The sequence below is a fragment of the Sminthopsis crassicaudata genome, chromosome 4, assembly GCF_048593235.1.
Source record: "Sminthopsis crassicaudata isolate SCR6 chromosome 4, ASM4859323v1, whole genome shotgun sequence".
Classification (NCBI taxonomy): Eukaryota; Metazoa; Chordata; class Mammalia; order Dasyuromorphia; family Dasyuridae; genus Sminthopsis; species Sminthopsis crassicaudata.
The window spans coordinates 426,045,101-426,053,506 of NC_133620.1; positions in this window are offsets into that span (position 1 = coordinate 426,045,101).

Consider the following 8,406-nt stretch of genomic DNA (forward strand, 5'->3'; position numbering starts at 1 on the left):
CTGTGAGATAAATATAATTAACCCCACTCTATTTTTATTTTTTTAATTAATTTTTATAATTATAACATTTTCTTTGACAGTACATATGCATAGGTAATTTTTTTTTACAACATTATCCCTTGTACTCCCTTCTGTTCCGAGTTTTTCCCCTCCGTCCCTCCACCCCCTCCCCTAGATGGCAGGCATTCCCATACATATTAAATATCTTATAGTATATGCTTGGTACAATATATATGTGCAGAATGGAATTTTGTTGTTGTTGTTGTTGCAAAGGAAGGATTGTATTCGGAAGGTAAAAATAATCTAGAAAGAGAAACAAACAAACAAACAAACAATCAATGCTCACAGTTTACACTCATTTCCTAGTGTTCCTTTTCTGGATGTAGCTGATTCTGTTCATCATTGATCAATTGGAATTGGATTAGCTCTTCTCTATGTTGAAGATATCCACTTCCATCAGAATACATCCTCATCCAGTATAATCCCACTTTATTTTACAGATAAAGAAACTGAGGTAAATAGCAGTTATAGTGTGCTGGTGTCCTGCAGCTAACTAACTGTGTAACCTCAGTTAAACCAATCATCTTCTTTGGGCTTAAAGTTCATTATCTGTAAAATGAGAATATAAGACTAGACAAAATCTAAAGTTCTGTTCAGCTCCATGGACATAACATGTGCTTACTAAAAACTCATTTGGAGGAACAAAATTCTTCTATAAAGACTTTCTTCTAACAATTCATCTCTGTTGTACATGTCAAACTCACAAAAGATTTTTTAAAAATTGTACCAAAAGGAATGATACTCTGACCTTCTGATAATTAATATCAAGTGAGACATAAACCAGGGAGATGTTTGTTCATCAAAGTAGTTTCCTGCTGTCATGGAACAGGTCATCATAGATAAGCACCAACTTAGCACAATGGTTTTCAAAGTGTGGCCTGTGACCCTGATACACCTGAGAAGAGAAGGATTGCAAAGTCAAATCTTATTTCATAATACTAAAATGTTATTTGTTTTTTTCTCTCTTATTCTCTTACAATTGTAGTGGAGTTTTGCTGAGACTATATTATCTGTGAATTACAGATTTTGCTGCAAACATGAGACTGAGTTATTATCTCATCCATAGGATTGTACTTTTTTCCTTACAAATGACCAAATTGACAGACATGATCAGATCAGCTGTCTTTTTCTGTATTTGTCCATTATTCATGGTTTCAAACAACTTTTTAAAATATCATGGTTTCTCTTTGAAGAATTGTGCTGACATTTGCTAACATTGCACTGATAGGGCAAAAGCAATGATGGGTAAAATTTCTCAAACTTTAGCACAAATCAAGATAGCAGCCCCAAAACTCTAATAGTCATCATTCTATTCTTCAGCTCAGCACAGTCACAGTTTAAAAAAAAAATTTAAATCAGTTTTACTTTAAAATTTCCAGTAATAAAATTATTAGTTTTGTTAAATCTTGACCCTTGATATATCTTTTTAGTATTCTATGTAGTGAAATGGGAAGTACACATAAAACAATCAGCTAAATGACAAAATAACAATGGTTGCCTCAAGGAAAAGTCCTTGTTCAATTGTTTGAGTCACCAGCTAAACTCACCATTTTTTTTCATAGAATACCATTTTTACTTGAAAGAATGACTAACAGAGAAACGATGGTATTCAGAGTAAGGTAGTTGGCAGACGTTTTCTTGAAAATTAACAAAGTGAGCCTGTCACTTCAAGGAAAACAACTGACAGTATTCGTTGCCAATGATAAAATTCAAGCTTTCAAGTGAAAATTAGAATTTAAGAAAACTCATATTTGTAACTGTGAACTTGACGGTTTCCTAACAACTTTTTTTTTAATAGATCAGTAGCAATATTAATGAATGTAATCTGAATTACATAGTGAACAAATAGTTTCCAGATAAACATCATGCATTGGGTAAATGAACCATTCAAAATACAAGACAAATCATTTTAGATTTTAATGTAACAGAGAAGGAAAAAGAAAGGTTTTAGATTTACATTGCAATTAACCTATAGGAAATTATCACTTGTTGAATTTTGACAGTGTCAGAAAAAATATTCACATTACCATTTCCCCCCTTTTTCCAACAACATACCTGTGTGAAACCAGATTTTTTAATATATTAAATTAGAGCAACATATGGCAACATATTGAATGCAAAAAGTAAACTAAAGAATCCAGACCTTGGAAACTTGCAAAAATATAAAACAATGCCACTCTTCTCACTAATTTTTTTTTGCTTCATAAAATACAAGGGTGTTAAAAATAAAAGTATATTATTTAGGTGAACATGTAATACATTTATTGTTATCTTAAAATTATTAAACATTTTGAAAATTTTATTTTAAATACAATAATATCAATAGTATGACTTACATGAAAAAAAAGCTTTTTGGAGTCCTTGATAATTTTTAAGAGTAAGGGAGTCCTCATGATGGAAAATACTATTTCGATCCAGAGAGAGAACTATGGAGTTTCAATGAATGTTGAAGCATGATATTTTAACTTTTTATTTCTTTCTCATATTTTTCTCTTTTGATCTAATCCTTCTTTCATAACATGACTAATGTGAAAATATTTAGAATGATTGTACATATATAACCTATATCAGATTGCTTGCCATCTTGGGGAGGGAGAGAAAGACAGGAGGGAGAAAACATGGAACTCAAAGTCTTCTAAGAGTGAATATTTGAAAAGTACCTTTATATGTAATTGGGAAAAATAAAATAAAATTGAAAAAAATAAATATTAATACGGTTTGAAAAAAGGGTAAAGGGATATTGAGACTACAAAGTTTGAGGAATGCCAACTTAATATATAAGCCCAGAAGAGCTAACCCAAATCTCATATCCCTTCTGCTCAACTAAGACGACAATCAAATGAGACAAGTGCCAAGCAAGCATCAAGTGCTGAAGCCATCCTTGACTCCTCACTCTCAATCCCCATATCCCAATATCTTGCCAAGACCTGTTGATTTTATTCCGGTAACTTCTCCTTCTCCACCCTCTCTAATGCTTCCATTATCTTAATGCAGTCCTTTATCACCTTACACACAGATATTGCAATATGAATTATAAGGATTATTTGTGCCCGACATGGTGGAGCTTTCCAAGTTCATTTGAGTCTGATTAGCCACAGTCAAACATACTCTATCTTGAACCCAACATTGTAATGTCATTTTGGTCCTCTTTGAGAACGGACAACAAGCCCCAATCTGCTGGTTGGTTTTCATGTTATTAATATGTCCCCATTTCAGTCTATCCTCCAAGTCAGTGTCAGAGGAATGTTCCTAAAATGCATATCATTCCCCAGTTCAACAAATTCCAGTGATTCCTATCACTTCTAGGATCAAATATAAAATCATCTTATCTTATCCCCCCATTAATTCTAGGATCTTAGCTACAACACTTAGCTTCTTGCTGCTGCATGGACAGAAACTCTACATCCTGACAGGTATTACTGGTTGTTCCACATATGTAGAATGATCTTCCTGTTTATCTTCACCTTCTGGCTTCCTTCAAATGCCAGCTTAAATCCCACAGGAGGCTTTTCCCAATCCCTCTGAATTCTAGTCCCTTTTCTTTCTTGATTACTTCTTTTTATTTTGCATGTAGCTTGCTTGTACATTTTTATTTATATATTGTCTCCCTCATTAGGTTGTGAGCTCCTTGAAGGTTTTCTTGGAATCCTTTTTGGAAGGATTTGCCTTCTTGGAACCCCAGCAAGTAGCAGAATAATTTTCTGGAGTGAAAAGGCTGCTGTACCATAAAGGAGAAAAAAAAGTGCAGAGATTCAGGAGTGAAGACCAAAGAGGAAAGTTCATCGATTATTAGAAGTGTAGATTTAATCCAGATCTTCCTGAATCTTAAACTAGTCTCTGTGTCATGCTGCCTTTTGCATACTTTCATCCAAAGATAATAACAGATAGTTCCTACTTCTACAAAGGCATCTAAGTAAGTTAGTTTCTTTTCTAAATATTCATTACAGATTAAATAGACAAGATTTTAGGCAGCACATTCCCAGATGCCGTTTTCAAGTGCATTGAGGTTCCCCTTTTCAAAATGTCAAGTTCATCTCTGCTGACCATAAAAATATCAAATGCAATGAAATTTGCCCAGAATTGACCCTGCATGCCATCAAATAATCAGTAAGTAGCCAAATAGAAGCACAATTCAATTACACTAAAAACATTGTTGCTCAGCTTGAAAAAAGAAAGAAAATTAGTCTTGGCTGTTTGGGTGTGAATGACTAAGAGCAGGCCAGGAAAACTCAACTATTGCAGTAAAAAGAGGAATAGAGATGTTAAGTGAGATGGCATGAGGTCAGAGATGAGTCAGTCAGAGTCAGGATTTGAATCTCAATATAGCTCTTCAGAAGATATATCTCTTTTGCTTTCATCATCTTCTGTCCAAGTTTCCCAGAGGCAACCACAATCCCGTTTAATTTTATAAAGTAGATAAAGTTTGCCTCTTGCTACTTACTCATATTTGTCAAAGGGACTAATTAATACTCTTTCCATGTCCCAAATACCTCACTGAAGTCCTTTATCCAGACAATGGTTCATTCTCCTACCCATTAGCTCTCCCTCTGAACCTCCATCAAATATCATCACCAGATTTCTGATCCACGCCAGGGCCATTTATGCTGGGAACCTTCCAAAATGACCAAGAAGCTGCTCTGATGAGCTTAAACTAATCATTAAACTTAATATCTTAATAAATAAATGCTAGCCTCTTGGTATTCTCTCCCCTTCCAAACAAGAGGCCCAGAACCATGATTTTTTTAGGTATAGATTGTTCCTAGAAGAAGAAACTCCCTCTACTAATGCAGGTTAGCATGTTCTCTGCAACTTTTAGTCTTTGAGAGATATCTAAAGTTTTGATAGGTTAACCAACTTGTTCCAGTTACACAACCTATGTGTCAGAAGCTAGACTTGAACTTAGGTTTTTCTAGTTTCAAAGCCAGCTCTATTCACTCTACCATCCTTTTCTCCTGCAGATAACTTATATGATCTTTAATATTTTCCTTTCTAGAAGGACCATTGAGAAATTTTTACATGATCATGTAAAATATGGGCATATAGCTATAGCAGTACCTTGGAACCCACTCCTTTGAAGCTTGTTGAATTCAGTATTTGATACATTTCAGTGAGAAAAAAAAATTCTTCAAATTGTACATGTTTAACATATATTGGATTATCTGCTGTCTAGGGGAGAAGAGTGGGAGGAAAAGAGTTGGAACATAGGGTTTTGCAAGGGTGAATGATGAAAACTATCTTTGCATGTATTTTGAAAATTAAAAGCTATTATTAAAAATAAAAAAAAAATTCAGCACTTGATATTTACTTGGCATTCATCCCACTTGGCTGTTGTCTTAGCTGAGCAGCAAGGAAGTGATGTTGGACAAACATACTGCTTGGTCCCATCTGCCACTATTAAGGCCCTTAGACATGGACAGCTCCTCCTTAGCATAGGCAGTGGTTTACAGGACTATCCAGGTTGGAACTCACAATGCTGAGGTTGTGTGTGTTGCTGAGCAGGCCATGGGACAGTTCCTACAGGATAGTGGGGCTGCATCAGGTAGTCTCATCTAGATCCCAAAATATAGTGCTGGAAGAGGCATGGATCAGGCCAGTGTGCTCACCAAGAGGAGAAGCAGAAGGAGGGAGCACCAGCAGTGGAATCCAGGAAGAGGCAGAAGCAGAAAATGACCCAAGACTCCTGGCAGTCCAGCCCCTGCAGTGGCCAGAGCCACGGGCAGCAGAGGGGCAGCATCATAGCTTCTGCCTTCACATCCAGACCCCCTATCCCACCAAGGAACTTTAGACAGTGTGGGGTGAGGGAGAGTGTAAAGGTCAAAGGTTCTTCCCAGAAAGTTAGTTGGGTCAAGAAAGGAGGAGCCCAATGAGGTTAGCTCTGCATCTGGAAGTCCCACTTGCAAGTAGAAAAGAAATCTATTTACCCAACTCGATGCCAAAATAGAAATCAGACAAAGTACACATTTGAGAATACATACTAGACAATACTGATTGATGGAGCTTTCCCATTCAGAGCAAGATGTCTTAATTTGACCACTAAAAGGAATCTCATATCTCACTCACGGGAAAATAGTGTAGCGAGTTAAGAATAATGACATGACTGAAGTTTTATAGGTTGGCTTATTTCCAGGGTCTTTTTCTCCCTTCAGTGACCTGAAAAGAAGTTAGCATTACTCAAATCTCTCAAAAAAAGCTGAAAGCCAGAAAAACCCAAAGAGACTCAAGAGACTGGATCTCTTTTTGTTCTTGTTCTTTTCAATTTCACCCTTTCTCTCCCACAAGCTAGGGACATTGAACTGGCATCTGGGGGGAAAGGGGTCAAGTTTTGCATAGAGGGGGCTTGGGATTTTCCTTTCTCTGCTAAGAAATAATGATCAGGAGTTTAGTGCGAATCCAAACAATTACAGCTTCTAGACTAATAGTATTTAAGAGAGCAGAGAGATATAACTCTCATCTAGTACACCCTTTCTCTGAGGAAAATGGAATTATATCCTTCCTCTGACCCCAACTTTCTGCTTCCTTACCTCACCTCTCAGAAGTCATTAAAAAAGTCCCTTGGAGAAGTGTAGAGATACTAGGTATGTGTCTATGTTTATCTTCCTTTGAGCCACACACAAAACTCAACTTATTACTGTCAATTTGTTACACTATTAAATGGAGAAGCTAAAACAACCTCAATTTCTTGAATACATAGGACCTGATACTGGAAGAGATCACCTTACAAGTCACCTGATACACTCGTCTCCTTTTACATATGAGAAAATGAAACCTGTCCATACATAGGTTTCATAGGCAACAAGACCAAAACCATCCTCTTTCCTAGATAGCTTTATACTGCTCAATTCCTAATTAAGTAATTATAGGATGAGTAGGAAGAAAGGACAACACTTGGTGGACCAATGGAAGACATATTTTGAGACTCTATGTCATTCAGGTACAACTCTAGCCTCAACTGTTAAGCAAAAAAAATATTCCTCTGTTTTTAGAGTTCTCCCACCCACACTTCCAGGCACTCAGTGTAACTATTTTGCACCTTGATTACTTTGCTAAGCAACTAGATGGCAAAGTAAATGGAATATTGGGTTTTGAGTCAGGAAAATTGAATTTCAAATCTTGCTTCAGACATTTACTAACTTTGTGACTCTGGAGAAGTCACAATCTATCTCAGTTTCCTCAACAATGAAATTGTGATGATGATAGCACCTTTCCCATAGTGTTGCTGAGAGGATCAAATGAGATGATATTTGTAAAACACTTAGGACAAAGTCTTGCAAATGGAAAGGATTTAATAAATGCTTATTTCCATTTGATCTCTCATGTACTCAGGGTCTTGTTAAATAGCTGAACTTGTTATCCCCGGAAAAATGAATTTAAACTCAGTTCTTAATGACTATTTATTCATTAGAATAATCTCCCTATCAAGGATATTTGAATTTTTAAGGGAGTCTTAGATTTCTGAAGAAATAATTTCTAACTTCCCCCAAAGTTAATCTATAATGGTAGAATTTCAGGAACCATTTCAAGTCATTAGAAGAACTGCTCAGAGACAGAGAGGTCTTTCAGAAAAAAACATTCCTTGAATTCTGTTGTTTAGAATTCTGCAGAATGGTTGTTGTATACTCCTAACACAGAGAAAAGTATCTACTCAGATACTACATGAGTTCATACGCTGAGGCACAGTGGTATAAAAGAGAGCATCAAACTCTGAATCTGTAGAAAAGCAGAAAATAGTATGGTTCAAGAGTTCTAGTCCTAGTTTCACCTACTTGCATCACCAACTAGCATTATGAACTTAGCTCACTTCATATCGTAAAGCTACAATTCCAACCTCCTCTGTTAGGATTTTTTCTTCCTTCAAAACTCAGTTCAAGTACCTCCTCCTCCAGAAGACCTTTCCTGGTACTCCCAACTACTAATCCAATAGCTCCAAAATTTCCACCTGCTTGTATCTTGTTTGTACTAATTTACGTGTGTTGACTCCTCCCTGATTATAATATAAACTCCCCGAGAGACTGAAATGACTTTTACTTATTCTTTGTATCTCAGCACTTAGCACAGGGACTGACACATAATATCATGCTTAATAAATGTTTGTTGAATGAGTAACCCATAAAATAAGGGAGCTAGGCTTAGTGATGTTCTATAGTCTTTTCTAGTTCAAAAAATCTGGAGGAACAAGAGGTCAAGAATCTCAAAGGAAATAATGAAAACAAATCAGAAAGAAAGGGATTCAACAGTACCAGATTTCAAACTTTATTACAAAGCAGTTATCAAGACTATTTGATGCTGATAAAACAAAAAAGCTAATCAATGATAAAGTGTGTGAATAAAATCCAGAACAATTGAACA